This window comes from Eubalaena glacialis, chromosome 6 (genome assembly GCF_028564815.1).
Source record: "Eubalaena glacialis isolate mEubGla1 chromosome 6, mEubGla1.1.hap2.+ XY, whole genome shotgun sequence".
Taxonomy (NCBI): domain Eukaryota; kingdom Metazoa; phylum Chordata; class Mammalia; order Artiodactyla; family Balaenidae; genus Eubalaena; species Eubalaena glacialis.
The window spans coordinates 14340284-14358427 of NC_083721.1; positions in this window are offsets into that span (position 1 = coordinate 14340284).

Genomic DNA, 18144 nt, shown 5'->3' on the forward strand with positions numbered 1-18144 from the left:
TCATGAATGTTCTCAGAAAACGAAATCAGCAGCTTCGTGAAAATTCCTGTTGAAGGCACTCTATAGACTACTCGATCATAGCTCCTCTTTTGTTGTTGAAATGTGGGATTCCAGTAGAAGGAATCACCTTCCAGAGTTTAAACTCCTTTCCAACTTGGATTTCATAATTGTTACTATAAAAATTTACCTTAAGTTTGATCAGAAAGGAAAGAAGAGGTATAACAGCTGATACCACAGACATACAAAAAATCATAAGCGATTCTATGAACAGTTATATGCCAACAAATGGGACAGCCTAGAAGAAACAGACAAATTTCTGGAAACATACAGAATGACTAGACTGAATCAAGAAGAAACAGAAAATTTGAACAGATTGATCACTATAAGTGAAGTCGAATCTGCAATTTGAAAAACTCCCAGCAAACAAAAGTCCAGGACCAGAGAGCTTCACAGGGGAATTCTATCAAACATAAAAAGAAGAACTTATACCAGTCCTTCTCAAAATGTTCCAAAAAATTGAAGATGAGCAAACACTCCCAAATTCACTCGACAAGGCCACCATTACCCTGATACCAAAACCAGACAGAGAGATTATAGAAAAAAGAAAATTATAGTCCAATATCTTCGAGGAACACAGATGCAAAAGTCCTCAACAAAATATTAGCAAAACAAATCCAATAATACGAGAAAGGATCATACGCCATGATCAAGTTGGATTTATTCCAGGGGCACAAGGATGGATTAGCATGTGCAAATCAATCAATGTGATACACCACATCAAAAATAAGAGAGACAAAAATCACATGATCACATCAATAGATGCAGAAAAAGCATTTGAAAAAATTCAACATCGATTCCCCATAAAAATCCTTGCCAAAGTGGGTGTAGAGGGAAAATACATTAACATAATAAAGGCCATTTCCGACAAACCAACAGCCAACATAATACTCAATGGTGAAAAGGTGAAAGCCTTCCTCCTCAATTCAGGAAGGAGACAAGGATGATGAATGACTCTCGCCACTTCTACTTAAATTGGAAGTTCTAGCCGCAGCAGTCATAAGAAAAAGAAATTAAATGTATGCAGATTGGAAAGGAAGAGTTAACACCATAACTATTTGTAGATGATATGGTACTTCATATAGAGAACTCTACAGTCTCCACCCAAAAACCATTAGAACCAAGAAACAAATTCAGTAGGTTGCATGATACAAGATTAATATACAGAAATCTGTTGTGTTTCTATACACTAATGATGAAATGTTAGGAAGAGAAAGTAAAACAAATCCCATTTAAAACTGCATCAAAAATTACCTAGGAAGAAACTTAAACAAGGAGGTGAAATATCTATACTCTGAAAACTATAAAATTTGATGAAGGAAATTGAAATTGATAGAAAGAAAAGGAAATATATCCTGTGTCCTTAGATTTGAAGAATTAATATTATAAAAATGGCCATACCTCCCTCCCAATGAAATCTACCGATTTAATGCAATCCCTATCAAAATACCTGTGACATTTTTCACAGAACTAGAACAAATATTTTTAAAATTCACAGAACTACGACAAATAATCCTTAAACAACCCTGAATTTCGTAGAAGAACTATTTCTAAAACTAGAACAACCAAAGACCCACAGTTTTCAAAGCACTCTTCATAATAAAGGACAAAGCTAGAGGTTCAACCCTACCAGACTTCAGACTATATACTACAGTGTGGTATTTGCTCCAAAACAGACACATAGGTCAGTGGAACAGAATACAGAGCCCAGAAATAATCCCACACACTTATGATCAATTAATCTATGACAAAAGAGGCAGGAAGATACAGAGAGAAAAGACAGTCTCTTCAACAAGTGGTGCTGGGAAAACTGGACAGCCATGTATATAACAATGAGAGTAGAACATTCCCTCACAATATATACAAAAACAAACTCAAAATGGGCTAAAGACCTGAATGTAAGACCTGAAAATATAAAACTCTTAGAAGAAAACACAGGCAGAACACTCTTTGACATAAATTGTAGCATTACTTTTTTGGATCTGTATCCTAAGGCAAAAGAAATAAAAGCAAAAATAAACAAATGAGACATAATTACACTTAAAAGGTTTTGCACAGCAAAGGAAGCAGTTGAAAAGATCAAAAGACACCCTATGAAATGTGAGAAAATATTTGCAAATGATGTGACTGACTAGGTGTTAATGTCCAAATTATACAAACATCTCATACAACTCAAAGGCAAAACAAACAAACAACCCAACCAAAAAATCAGTTATTGGGCACATGATGCCACTGAGACAATTCTTCAGCAGAACAAATTAAAATGATGCTCTTTAAATAAAACCGGAGTATTCAAAATAACGAGCTCATTTTAAAGGAACTATTACTGATTGTCAACAGTGACTGGCATATAATGGTTGCTTGCATATTTGTTGTCTATGTCAGGGAATGGATGGTATGCTCTGCCAATTACTGGCAGTATATAAAGGTCCATGGGAAGTAGACGACACACACACTTCAGAAACATCCTCTTGCAACCCACCGGAATCCACTTCCCTTGACAACATGTGTTGCAAGTACTACGGCAACTCTTGTGGCTATGGCCGTGGATTTAGTCCCTATTACAGCTGTGGATATGGGACTCGCTATGGCTGTGGATATGGCTCAGGATACGGCTGTGGATATGGCTCCCCTTATGGCTGTGTTTATGGAACAGGATATGGCTGTGGATATGACACTGGCTACTGCTGCTACTGGCCAGTTTGCTATAGGAGATGTTATTCTTCTTGCTGCTAAAACATCACCGTCCAAACCTCGTGTGTTCCTGAAACGACACATCTAAAGATAATGAGATTCAAGGATCTATAACCCATGATTTCTATATGCAGGAAACTACATGCCTAACAGAGGCTTTGACCTCCAGCTACCCATTTTTAGATTGACATCTTTGTGGCTTGAGGTTCCATGAAAGGGTCTGCTTATTTTCCGAAAGGTAGCCTTTAGCTTCCTTAAACTCTGATTCACTGTTATGACTGTGTTGATGATCCTAACATCCTACAGTTGGGGAAATCACTTATTCTCAATAAAAATGGTGCATTGTTTCTAACAAACCTTTGTGTACTTGCTTGTGAATTAGTCATTGTTTGAGATGTTATGGCCTCTGTTGAAAGTTGGGCTAATATCCTGCCTGAACCTTGAGTTCTTCCTTGATATAATACAAACATTTCTTCTTACATTTGCACCAGAAAAAAAATGTCTTCTCCTGCTATTTCTTGTTTCTCACATCCTCAGGCGCTCATACACCCAGGCACAAATCTCACAGTATTTCACTACTGTGCTTTGCAGATCCCACTTTGTCTAGGTTGGAGCTGGAGGGGAAAGAGGAGGGGGAATGACACTTTATTCAGGATGTTAATGCAGAGTCCCAGGTAGAGAAGAGGTGCCCTGAGTGCTTAAAGGAATTGAAGAGATATTTTCCAGAATTAATGAGAAATTAGAATTAGACATAGGTATTAAAAACACGAGAATAAAGAACTAAGCAACAGATAAGGGAGAATAAAATATTCTGTTATATCATCTGCTTTTGATGGAACTGAAAATGTATTTGTTTTCATATATCGAGGTTGAGGAAATTGATTTCGGTCACTTAATTGACAAACAGATTTGAGTAGTTTAGAAAGGGCCTCATCTTAGGGAAGACAAAGTAAGAAAATTATAGACAAGTTTCTTGCTCTCACAGTGTCTATATTCTAGTATGTTAAGACAGAGAAACAAACAGTAAAAATAATTAAGATAATTTCAAACGGACAGTTGGGAGGGGGGAATAAAACCGGTTTATGGGAAAGAGAGTAAGGATCGAAGTATCAGAGGGATAGTTCAGGGAGGTATTTTGAAGCTGTGATGAGCTGATGCCAATTGCAAAGGAGGATTAGAAAGGGCAGTAGCAAGTGTAAAGTGGGAAAGGAAGTCCGTGACGTTTTGGCAGAATATGATTTATTAGGCATGTATGAGTTAACTTATATATCCAGAAAAGAGTCTTCACGAACTCTTAACATACTTTCAAAGTCATAAGTGTTGTGACTCCTTAGTTAAAGAACATCTGAGACACTCAGCTTTACAGAAGTGAGAAAATGGTGATAATATTTACAAATATCCTATAACTTATATGTGCCACACAAATGTTTGACTTCATATTCTTATTGGAGAAATATTGTTTGAGTGTAAGTTATGTGCCAGGCACTGTTCTCAGAGCTGATTATGCAGTGATGGACAGAATAGATATGGTTTCTGTTGTTTTGCATCAATATCCAGATGTTTGCCTGGAAAGGTATTCGAAGTAATGCAATAAAGATAGAAGAATTTTCACTAACCCATGGGTATTGTGGAAAGAAAGTGTGTGTTGGCAGGGTATTGAAAAGTAAAGTGTCTATCCCAGGTCATTTGTGAAGTAAAATTGATAGTTTTGAATTTAAAAGATGACAGAAAAGGAAAGAAACTGAAGAATAACAAAAATTGGAGTGGAGATATATTTTCTTTATGCTTATCGTTGTGGATGAAACATAGCAGGGTGATCAGATTAGACCAGTGACCAATATCAGAAAAAAATAGGTAGAAAGATTTCTCAACTGAAAGAAAATTTTCTAGTCATGAATGTTCTCAGAAAACGAAATCAGCAGCTTCGTGAAAATTCCTGTTGAAGGCACTCTATAGACTACTCGATCATAGCTCCTCTTTTGTTGTTGAAATGTGGGATTCCAGTAGAAGGAATCACCTTCCAGAGTTTAAACTCCTTTCCAACTTGGATTTCATAATTGTTACTATAAAAATTTACCTTAAGTTTGATCAGAAAGGAAAGAAGAGGTATAACAGCTGATACCACAGACATACAAAAAATCATAAGCGATTCTATGAACAGTTATATGCCAACAAATGGGACAGCCTAGAAGAAACAGACAAATTTCTGGAAACATACAGAATGACTAGACTGAATCAAGAAGAAACAGAAAATTTGAACAGATTGATCACTATAAGTGAAGTCGAATCTGCAATTTGAAAAACTCCCAGCAAACAAAAGTCCAGGACCAGAGAGCTTCACAGGGGAATTCTATCAAACATAAAAAGAAGAACTTATACCAGTCCTTCTCAAAATGTTCCAAAAAATTGAAGATGAGCAAACACTCCCAAATTCACTCGACAAGGCCACCATTACCCTGATACCAAAACCAGACAGAGAGATTATAGAAAAAAGAAAATTATAGTCCAATATCTTCGAGGAACACAGATGCAAAAGTCCTCAACAAAATATTAGCAAAACAAATCCAATAATACGAGAAAGGATCATACGCCATGATCAAGTTGGATTTATTCCAGGGGCACAAGGATGGATTAGCATGTGCAAATCAATCAATGTGATACACCACATCAAAAATAAGAGAGACAAAAATCACATGATCACATCAATAGATGCAGAAAAAGCATTTGAAAAAATTCAACATCGATTCCCCATAAAAATCCTTGCCAAAGTGGGTGTAGAGGGAAAATACATTAACATAATAAAGGCCATTTCCGACAAACCAACAGCCAACATAATACTCAATGGTGAAAAGGTGAAAGCCTTCCTCCTCAATTCAGGAAGGAGACAAGGATGATGAATGACTCTCGCCACTTCTACTTAAATTGGAAGTTCTAGCCGCAGCAGTCATAAGAAAAAGAAATTAAATGTATGCAGATTGGAAAGGAAGAGTTAACACCATAACTATTTGTAGATGATATGGTACTTCATATAGAGAACTCTACAGTCTCCACCCAAAAACCATTAAAACCAAGAAACAAATTCAGTAGGTTGCATGATACAAGATTAATATACAGAAATCTGTTGTGTTTCTATACACTAATGATGAAATGTTAGGAAGAGAAAGTAAAACAAATCCCATTTAAAACTGCATCAAAAATTACCTAGGAAGAAACTTAAACAAGGAGGTGAAATATCTATACTCTGAAAACTATAAAATTTGATGAAGGAAATTGAAATTGATAGAAAGAAAAGGAAATATATCCTGTGTCCTTAGATTTGAAGAATTAATATTATAAAAATGGCCATACCTCCCTCCCAATGAAATCTACCGATTTAATGCAATCCCTATCAAAATACCTGTGACATTTTTCACAGAACTAGAACAAATATTTTTAAAATTCACAGAACTACGACAAATAATCCTTAAACAACCCTGAATTTCGTAGAAGAACTATTTCTAAAACTAGAACAACCAAAGACCCACAGTTTTCAAAGCACTCTTCATAATAAAGTACAAAGCTAGAGGTGCAACCCTACCAGACTTCAGACTATATACTACAGTGTGGTATTTGCTCCAAAACAGACACATAGGTCAGTGGAACAGAATACAGAGCCCAGAAATAATCCCACACACTTATGATCAATTAATCTATGACAAAAGAGGCAGGAATATACAGAGAGAAAAGACAGTCTCTTCAACAAGTGGTGCTGGGAAAACTGGACAGCCATGTATATAACAATGAGAGTAGAACATTCCCTCACAATATATACAAAAACAAACTCAAAATGGGCTAAAGACCTGAATGTAAGACCTGAAAATATAAAACTCTTAGAAGAAAACACAGGCAGAACACTCTTTGACATAAATTGTAGCATTACTTTTTTGGATCTGTATCCTAAGGCAAAAGAAATAAAAGCAAAAATAAACAAATGAGACATAATTACACTTAAAAGGTTTTGCACAGCAAAGGAAGCAGTTGAAAAGATCAAAAGACACCCTATGAAATGTGAGAAAATATTTGCAAATGATGTGACTGACTAGGTGTTAATGTCCAAATTATACAAACATCTCATACAACTCAAAGGCAAAACAAACAAACAACCCAACCAAAAAATCAGTTATTGGGCACATGATGCCACTGAGACAATTCTTCAGCAGAACAAATTAAAATGATGCTCTTTAAATAAAACCGGAGTATTCAAAATAACGAGCTCATTTTAAAGGAACTATTACTGATTGTCAACAGTGACTGGCATATAATGGTTGCTTGCATATTTGTTGTCTATGTCAGGGAATGGATGGTATGCTCTGCCAATTACTGGCAGTATATAAAGGTCCATGGGAAGTAGACGACACACACACTTCAGAAACATCCTCTTGCAACCCACCGGAATCCACTTCCCTTGACAACATGTGTTGCAAGTACTACGGCAACTCTTGTGGCTATGGCCGTGGATTTAGTCCCTATTACAGCTGTGGATATGGGACTCGCTATGGCTGTGGATATGGCTCAGGATACGGCTGTGGATATGGCTCCCCTTATGGCTGTGTTTATGGAACAGGATATGGCTGTGGATATGACACTGGCTACTGCTGCTACTGGCCAGTTTGCTATAGGAGATGTTATTCTTCTTGCTGCTAAAACATCACCGTCCAAACCTCGTGTGTTCCTGAAACGACACATCTAAAGATAATGAGATTCCAGGATCTATAACCCATGATTTCTATATCCAGGAAACTACATGCCGAACAGAGGCTTTGACCTCCAGCTACCCATTTTTAGATTGACATCTTTGTGGCTTGAGGTTCCATGAAAGGGTCTGCTTATTTTCCGAAAGGTAGCCTTTAGCTTCCTTAAACTCTGATTCACTGTTATGACTGTGTTGATGATCCTAACATCCTACAGTTGGGGAAATCACTTATTCTCAATAAAAATGGTGCATTGTTTCTAACAAACCTTTGTGTACTTGCTTGTGAATTAGTCATTGTTTGAGATGTTATGGCCTCTGTTGAAAGTTGGGCTAATATCCTGCCTGAACCTTGAGTTCTTCCTTGATATAATACAAACATTTCTTCTTACATTTGCACCAGAAAAAAAAGTCTTCTCCTGCTATTTCTTGTTTCTCACATCCTCAGGCGCTCATACACCCAGGCACAAATCTCACAGTATTTCACTACTGTGCTTTGCAGATCCCACTTTGTCTAGGTTGGAGCTGGAGGGGAAAGAGGAGGGGGAATGACACTTTATTCAGGATGTTAATGCAGAGTCCCAGGTAGAGAAGAGGTGCCCTGAGTGCTTAAAGGAATTGAAGAGATATTTTCCAGAATTAATGAGAAATTAGAATTAGACATAGGTATTAAAAACACGAGAATAAAGAACTAAGCAACAGATAAGGGAGAATAAAATATTCTGTTATATCATCTGCTTTTGATGGAACCGAAAATGTATTTGTTTTCATATATCGAGGTTGAGGAAATTGATTTCGGTCACTTAATTGACAAACAGATTTGAGTAGTTTAGAAAGGGCCTCATCTTAGGGAAGACAAAGTAAGAAAATTATAGACAAGTTTCTTGCTCTCACAGTGTCTATATTCTAGTATGTTAAGACAGAGAAACAAACAGTAAAAATAATTAAGATAATTTCAAATGGACAGTTGGGAAGGGGGAATAAAACCGGTTTATGGGAAAGAGAGTAAGGATTGAAGTATCAGAGGGATAGTTCAGGGAGGTATTTTGAAGCTGTGATGAGCTGATGCCAATTGCAAAGGAGGATTAGAAAGGGCAGTAGCAAGTGTAAAGTGGGAAAGGAAGTCCGTGACGTTTTGACAGAATATGATTTATTAGGCATGTATGAGTTAACTTATATATCCAGAAAAGAGTCTTCACGAACTCTTAACATACTTTCAAAGTCATAAGTGTTGTGACTCCTTAGTTAAAGAACATCTGAGACACTCAGCTTTACAGAAGTGAGAAAATGGTGATAATATTTACAAATATCCTATAACTTATATGTGCCACACAAATGTTTGACTTCATATTCTTATTGGAGAAATATTGTTTGAGTGTAAGTTATGTGCCAGGCACTGTTCTCAGAGCTGATTATGCAGTGATGGACAGAATAGATATGGTTTCTGTTGTTTTGCATCAATATCCAGATGTTTGCCTGGAAAGGTATTCGAAGTAATGCAATAAAGATAGAAGAATTTTCACTAACCCATGGGTATTGTGGAAAGAAAGTGTGTGTTGGCAGGGTATTGAAAAGTAAAGTGTCTATCCCAGGTCATTTGTGAAGTAAAATTGATACTTCTGAATTTAAAAGATGACAGAAAAGGAAAGAAACTGAAGAATAACAAAAAGTGGAGTGGAGATATATTTTCTTTATGCTTATTGTTGTGGATGAAACATAGCAGGGTGATCAGATTAGACCAGTGACCAATATCAGAAAAAAATAGGTGAAAGATTTCTCAACTGAAAGAAAATTTTCTAGTCATGAATGTTCTCAGAAAACGAAATCAGCCGCTTCGTGAAAACTCCTGTTGAAGGCACTCTATAGACTACTGGATCATAGCTCCTGTTTTGTTGTTGAAATGTGGGATTCCAGTAGAAGGAATCACCTTCCAGAGTTTATACTCCCTTCCAACTTGGATTTCATAAGTGTTACTATAAAAAGTTACTTTAATTTTGATCAGAAAGGAAAGAGGAGAAATAACAGCTGATACCACAGACATACAAAAAATCATAAGCAATACTATGAACAGTTATATGCCAACAAATGGGACAGCCTAGAAGAAACAGACAAATTTCTGGAAACATACAGAATGACTAGACTGAATCAAGAAGAAACAGAAAATTTGAACAGATTGATCACTATAAGTGAAGTCGAATCTGCAATTTGAAAACCTCCCAGCAAACAAAAGTCCAGGACCAGAGAGCTTCACAGGGGAATTCTATCAAACATAAAAAGAAGAACTTATACCAGTCCTTCTCAAAATGTTCCAAAAAATTGAAGATGAGCAAACACTCCCAAATTCATTCGACAAGGCCACCATTACCCTGATACCAAAACCAGACAGAGAGATTATAGAAAAAAGAAAATTATAGTCCAATATCTTCGAGGAACACAGATGCAAAAGTCCTCAACAAAATATTAGCAAAACAAATCCAATAATACGAGAAAGGATCATACGCCATGATCAAGTTGGATTTATTCCAGGGGCACAAGGATGGATTAGCATGTGCAAATCAATCAATGTGATACACCACATCAAAAATAAGAGAGACAAAAATCACATGATCACATCAATAGATGCAGAAAAAGCATTTGAAAAACTTCAACATCGATTCCCCATAAAAATCCTTGCCAAAGTGGGTGTAGAGGGAAAATACATTAACATAATAAAGGCCATTTCCGACAAACCAACAGCCAACATAATACTCAATGGTGAAAAGGTGAAAGCCTTCCTCCTCAATTCAGGAAGGAGACAAGGATGATGAATGACTCTCGCCACTTCTACTTAAATTGGAAGTTCTAGCCGCAGCAGTCATAAGAAAAAGAAATTAAATGTATGCAGATTGGAAAGGAAGAGTTAACACCATAACTATTTGCAGATGATATGGTACTTCATATAGCGAAGTCTACAGTCTCCACCCAAAAACCATTAGAACCAAGAAAAAATTCAGTAGGTTGCATGATACAAGATTAATATACAGAAATCTGTTGTGTTTCTATACACTAATGATGAAATGTTAGGAAGAGAAAGTAAAACAAATCCCATTTAAAACTGCATCAAAAATTACCTAGGAAGAAACTTAAACAAGGAGGTGAAATATCTATACTCTGAAAACTATAAAATTTGATGAAGGAAATCGAAATTGATAGAAAGAAAAGGAAATATATCCTGTGTCCTTAGATTTGAAGAATTAATATAATAAAAATGGCCATACCTCCCTCCCAATGAAATCTACCGATTTAATGCAATCTCTATCAAAATACCTGTGACATTTTTCAGAGAACTAGAACAAATATTTTTAAAATTCACAGAACTACGACAAATAATCCTTAAACAACCCTGAATTTCGTAGAAGAACTATTTCTAAAACTAGAACAACCAAAGACCCACAGTTTTCAAAGCACTCTTCATAATAAAGGACAAAGCTAGAGGTGCAACCCTACCAGACTTCAGACTATATACTACAGTGTGGTATTTGCTCCAAAACAGACACATAGGTCAGTGGAACAGAATACAGAGCCCAGAAATAATCCCACACACTTATGATCAATTAATCTATGACAAAAGAGGCAGGAAGATACAGAGAGAAAAGACAGTCTCTTCAACAAGTGGTGCTGGGAAAACTGGACAGCCATGTATATAACAATGAGAGTAGAACATTCCCTCACAATATATACAAAAACAAACTCAAAATGGGCTAAAGACCTGAATGTAAGACCTGAAAATATAAAACTCTTAGAAGAAAACACAGGCAGAACACTCTTTGACATAAATTGTAGCATTACTTTTTTGGATCTGTATCCTAAGGCAAAAGAAATAAAAGCAAAAATAAACAAATGAGACATAATTACACTTAAAAGGTTTTGCACAGCAAAGGAAGCAGTTGAAAAGATCAAAAGACACCCTATGAAATGTGAGAAAATATTTGCAAATGATGTGACTGACTAGGTGTTAATGTCCAAATTATACAAACATCTCATACAACTCAAAGGCAAAACAAACAAACAACCCAACCAAAAAATCAGTTATTGGGCACATGATGCCACTGAGACAATTCTTCAGCAGAACAAATTAAAATGATGCTCTTTAAATAAAACCGGAGTATTCAAAATAACGAGTTCATTTTAAAGGAACTATTACTGATTGTCAACAGTGACTGGCATATAATGGTTGCTTGCATATTTGTTGTCTATGTCAGGGAATGGATGGTATGCTCTGCCAATTACTGGCAGTATATAAAGGTCCATGGGAAGTAGACGACACACACACTTCAGAAACATCCTCTTGCAACCCACCGGAATCCACTTCCCTTGACAACATGTGTTGCAAGTACTACGGCAACTCTTGTGGCTATGGCCGTGGATTTAGTCCCTATTACAGCTGTGGATATGGGACTCGCTATGGCTGTGGATATGGCTCCCCTTATGGCTGTGTTTATGGAACAGGATATGGCTGTGGATATGACACTGGCTACTGCTGCTACTGGCCAGTTTGCTATAGGAGATGTTATTCTTCTTGCTGCTAAAACATCACCGTCCAAACCTCGTGTGTTCCTGAAACGACACATCTAAAGATAATGAGATTCCAGGATCTATAACCCATGATTTCTATATCCAGGAAACTACATGCCGAACAGAGGCTTTGACCTCCAGCTACCCATTTTTAGATTGACATCTTTGTGGCTTGAGGTTCCATGAAAGGGTCTGCTTATTTTCCGAAAGGTAGCCTTTAGCTTCCTTAAACTCTGATTCACTGTTATGACTGTGTTGATGATCCTAACATCCTACAGTTGGGGAAATCACTTATTCTCAATAAAAATGGTGCATTGTTTCTAACAAACCTTTGTGTACTTGCTTGTGAATTAGTCATTGTTTGAGATGTTATGGCCTCTGTTGAAAGTTGGGCTAATATCCTGCCTGAACCTTGAGTTCTTCCTTGATATAATACAAACATTTCTTCTTACATTTGCACCAGAAAAAAAAGTCTTCTCCTGCTATTTCTTGTTTCTCACATCCTCAGGCGCTCATACACCCAGGCACAAATCTCACAGTATTTCACTACTGTGCTTTGCAGATCCCACTTTGTCTAGGTTGGAGCTGGAGGGGAAAGAGGAGGGGGAATGACACTTTATTCAGGATGTTAATGCAGAGTCCCAGGTAGAGAAGAGGTGCCCTGAGTGCTTAAAGGAATTGAAGAGATATTTTCCAGAATTAATGAGAAATTAGAATTAGACATAGGTATTAAAAACACGAGAATAAAGAACTAAGCAACAGATAAGGGAGAATAAAATATTCTGTTATATCATCTGCTTTTGATGGAACCGAAAATGTATTTGTTTTCATATATCGAGGTTGAGGAAATTGATTTCGGTCACTTAATTGACAAACAGATTTGAGTAGTTTAGAAAGGGCCTCATCTTAGGGAAGACAAAGTAAGAAAATTATAGACAAGTTTCTTGCTCTCACAGTGTCTATATTCTAGTATGTTAAGACAGAGAAACAAACAGTAAAAATAATTAAGATAATTTCAAATGGACAGTTGGGAAGGGGGAATAAAACCGGTTTATGGGAAAGAGAGTAAGGATTGAAGTATCAGAGGGATAGTTCAGGGAGGTATTTTGAAGCTGTGATGAGCTGATGCCAATTGCAAAGGAGGATTAGAAAGGGCAGTAGCAAGTGTAAAGTGGGAAAGGAAGTCCGTGACGTTTTGACAGAATATGATTTATTAGGCATGTATGAGTTAACTTATATATCCAGAAAAGAGTCTTCACGAACTCTTAACATACTTTCAAAGTCATAAGTGTTGTGACTCCTTAGTTAAAGAACATCTGAGACACTCAGCTTTACAGAAGTGAGAAAATGGTGATAATATTTACAAATATCCTATAACTTATATGTGCCACACAAATGTTTGACTTCATATTCTTATTGGAGAAATATTGTTTGAGTGTAAGTTATGTGCCAGGCACTGTTCTCAGAGCTGATTATGCAGTGATGGACAGAATAGATATGGTTTCTGTTGTTTTACATCAATATCCAGATGTTTGCCTGGAAAGGTATTCGAAGTAATGCAATAAAGATAGAAGAATTTTCACTAACCCATGGGTATTGTGGAAAGAAAGTGTGTGTTGGCAGGGTATTGAAAAGTAAAGTGTCTATCCCAGGTCATTTGTGAAGTAAAATTGATACTTCTGAATTTAAAAGATGACAGAAAAGGAAAGAAACTGAAGAATAACAAAAAGTGGAGTGGAGATATATTTTCTTTATGCTTATTGTTGTGGATGAAACATAGCAGGGTGATCAGATTAGACCAGTGACCAATATCAGAAAAAAATAGGTGAAAGATTTCTCAACTGAAAGAAAATTTTCTAGTCATGAATGTTCTCAGAAAACGAAATCAGCCGCTTCGTGAAAACTCCTGTTGAAGGCACTCTATAGACTACTGGATCATAGCTCCTGTTTTGTTGTTGAAATGTGGGATTCCAGTAGAAGGAATCACCTTCCAGAGTTTATACTCCCTTCCAACTTGGATTTCATAAGTGTTACTATAAAAAGTTACTTTAATTTTGATCAGAAAGGAAAGAGGAGAAATAACAGCTGATACCACAGACATACAAAAAATCATAAGCAATACTATGAACAGTTATATGCCAACAAATGGGACAGCCTAGAAGAAACAGACAAATTTCTGGAAACATACAGAATGACTAGACTGAATCAAGAAGAAACAGAAAATTTGAACAGATTGATCACTATAAGTGAAGTCGAATCTGCAATTTGAAAAACTCCCAGCAAACAAAAGTCCAGGACCAGAGAGCTTCACAGGGGAATTCTATCAAACATAAAAAGAAGAACTTATACCAGTCCTTCTCAAAATGTTCCAAAAAATTGAAGATGAGCAAACACTCCCAAATTCACTCGACAAGGCCACCATTACCCTGATACCAAAACCAGACAGAGAGATTATAGAAAAAAGAAAATTATAGTCCAATATCTTCGAGGAACATAGATGCAAAAGTCCTCAACAAAATATTAGCAAACCGAATCCAATAATACAAGAAAGGATCATACGCCATGATCAAGTTGGATTTATTCCAGGGGCACAAGGATGGATTAGCATGTGCAAATCAATCAATGTGATACACCACATCAAAAATAAGAAAGACAGAAATCACATGATCACATCAATAGATGCAGAAAAAGCATTTGAAAAACTTCAACATCGATTCCCGATAAAAATCCTTGCCAAAGTGGGTGTAGAGGGAAAATACATTAACATAATAAAGGCCATTTCCGACAAACCAACAGCCAACATAGTACTCAATGGTGAAAAGGTGAAAGCCTTCCTCCTCAATTCTCGAACGAGACAAGGATGATGACTCTCGCCACTTCTACTTAAATTGGAAGTTCTAGCCGCAGCAGTCATAAGAAAAAGAAATTAAATGTATGCAGATTGGAAAGGAAGAGTTAACACCGTAACTCTTTGCAGATGATATGGTACTTCATATAGAGAACTCTACAGTCTCCACCCAAAAACCATTAGAACCAAGAAACAAATTCAGTAGGTTGCATGATACAAGATTAATATACAGAAATCTGTTGTGTTTCTATACACTAATGATGAAATGTTAGGAAGAGAAAGTAAAACAAATCCCATTTAAAACTGCATCAAAAATTACCTAGGAAGAAACTTAAACAAGGAGGTGAAATATCTATACTCTGAAAACTATAAAATTTGATGAAGGAAATTGAAATTGATAGAAAGAAAAGGAAATATATCCTGTGTCCTTAGATTTGAAGAATTAATATTATAAAAATGGCCATACCTCCCTCCCAATGAAATCTACCGATTTAATGCAATCTCTATCAAAATACCTGTGACATTTTTCACAGAACTAGAACAAATATTTTTAAAATTCACAGAACTACGACAAATAATCCTTAAACAACCCTGAAATTCGTAGAAGAACTATTTCTAAAACTAGAACAACCAAAGACCCATAGTTTTCAAAGCACTCTTCATAATAAAGGACAAAGCTAGAGGTTCAACCCTACCAGACTTCAGACTATATACTACAGTGTGGTATTTGCTCCAAAACAGACACATAGGTCAGTGGAACAGAATACAGAGCCCAGAAATAATCCCACACACTTATGATCAATTAATCTATGACAAAAGAGGCAGGAAGATACAGAGAGAAAAGACAGTCTCTTCAACAAGTGGTGCTGGGAAAACTGGACAGCCATGTATATAACAATGAGAGTAGAACATTCCCTCACAATATATACAAAAACAAACTCAAAATGGGCTAAAGACCTGAATGTAAGACCTGAAAATATAAAACTCTTAGAAGAAAACACAGGCAGAACACTCTTTGACATAAATTGTAGCATTACTTTTTTGGATCTGTATCCTAAGGCAAAAGAAATAAAAGCAAAAATAAACAAATGAGACATAATTACACTTAAAAGGTTTTGCACAGCAAAGGAAGCAGTTGAAAAGATCAAAAGACACCCTATGAAATGTGAGAAAATATTTGCAAATGATGTGACTGACTAGGTGTTAATGTCCAAATTATACAAACATCTCATACAACTCAAAGGCAAAACAAACAAACAACCCAACCAAAAAATCAGTTATTGGGCACATGATGCCACTGAGACAATTCTTCAGCAGAACAAATTAAAATGATGCTCTTTAAATAAAACCGGAGTATTCAAAATAACGAGCTCATTTTAAAGGAACTATTACTGATTGTCAACAGTGACTGGCATATAATGGTTGCTTGCATATTTGTTGTCTATGTCAGGGAATGGATGGTATGCTCTGCCAATTACTGGCAGTATATAAAGGTCCATGGGAAGTAGACGACACACACACTTCAGAAACATCCTCTTGCAACCCACCGGAATCCACTTCCCTTGACAACATGTGTTGCAAGTACTACGGCAACTCTTGTGGCTATGGCCGTGGATTTAGTCCCTATTACAGCTGTGGATATGGGACTCGCTATGGCTGTGGATATGGGTCAGGATACGGCTGTGGATATGGCTCCCCTTATGGCTGTGTTTATGGAACAGGATATGGCTGTGGATATGACACTGGCTACTGCTGCTACTGGCCAGTTTGCTATAGCAGATGTTATTCTTCTTGCTGCTAAAACATCACCGTCCAAACCTCGTGTGTTCCTGAAACGACACATCTAAAGATAATGAGATTCAAGGATCTATAACCCATGATTTCTATATGCAGGAAACTACATGCCTAACAGAGGCTTTGACCTCCAGCTACCCATTTTTAGATTGACATCTTTGTGGCTTGAGGTTCCATGAAAGGGTCTGCTTATTTTCCGAAAGGTAGCCTTTAGCTTCCTTAAACTCTGATTCACTGTTATGACTGTGTTGATGATCCTAACATCCTACAGTTGGGGAAATCACTTATTCTCAATAAAAATGGTGCATTGTTTCTAACAAACCTTTGTGTACTTGCTTGTGAATTAGTCATTGTTTGAGATGTTATGGCCTCTGTTGAAAGTTGGGCTAATATCCTGCCTGAACCTTGAGTTCTTCCTTGATATAATACAAACATTTCTTCTTACATTTGCACCAGAAAAAAAATGTCTTCTCCTGCTATTTCTTGTTTCTCACATCCTCAGGCGCTCATACACCCAGGCACAAATCTCACAGTATTTCACTACTGTGCTTTGCAGATCCCACTTTGTCTAGGTTGGAGCTGGAGGGGAAAGAGGAGGGGGAATGACACTTTATTCAGGATGTTAATGCAGAGTCCCAGGTAGAGAAGAGGTGCCCTGAGTGCTTAAAGGAATTGAAGAGATATTTTCCAGAATTAATGAGAAATTAGAATTAGACATAGGTATTAAAAACACGAGAATAAAGAACTAAGCAACAGATAAGGGAGAATAAAATATTCTGTTATATCATCTGCTTTTGATGGAACTGAAAATGTATTTGTTTTCATATATCGAGGTTGAGGAAATTGATTTCGGTCACTTAATTGACAAACAGATTTGAGTAGTTTAGAAAGGGCCTCATCTTAGGGAAGACAAAGTAAGAAAATTATAGACAAGTTTCTTGCTCTCACAGTGTCTATATTCTAGTATGTTAAGACAGAGAAACAAACAGTAAAAATAATTAAGATAATTTCAAACGGACAGTTGGGAGGGGGGAATAAAACCGGTTTATGGGAAAGAGAGTAAGGATCGAAGTATCAGAGGGATAGTTCAGGGAGGTATTTTGAAGCTGTGATGAGCTGATGCCAATTGCAAAGGAGGATTAGAAAGGGCAGTAGCAAGTGTAAAGTGGGAAAGGAAGTCCGTGACGTTTTGACAGAATATGATTTATTAGGCATGTATGAGTTAACTTATATATCCAGAAAAGAGTCTTCACGAACTCTTAACATACTTTCAAAGTCATAAGTGTTGTGACTCCTTAGTTAAAGAACATCTGAGACACTCAGCTTTACAGAAGTGAGAAAATGGTGATAATATTTACAAATATCCTATAACTTATATGTGCCACACAAATGTTTGACTTCATATTCTTATTGGAGAAATATTGTTTGAGTGTAAGTTATGTGCCAGGCACTGTTCTCAGAGCTGATT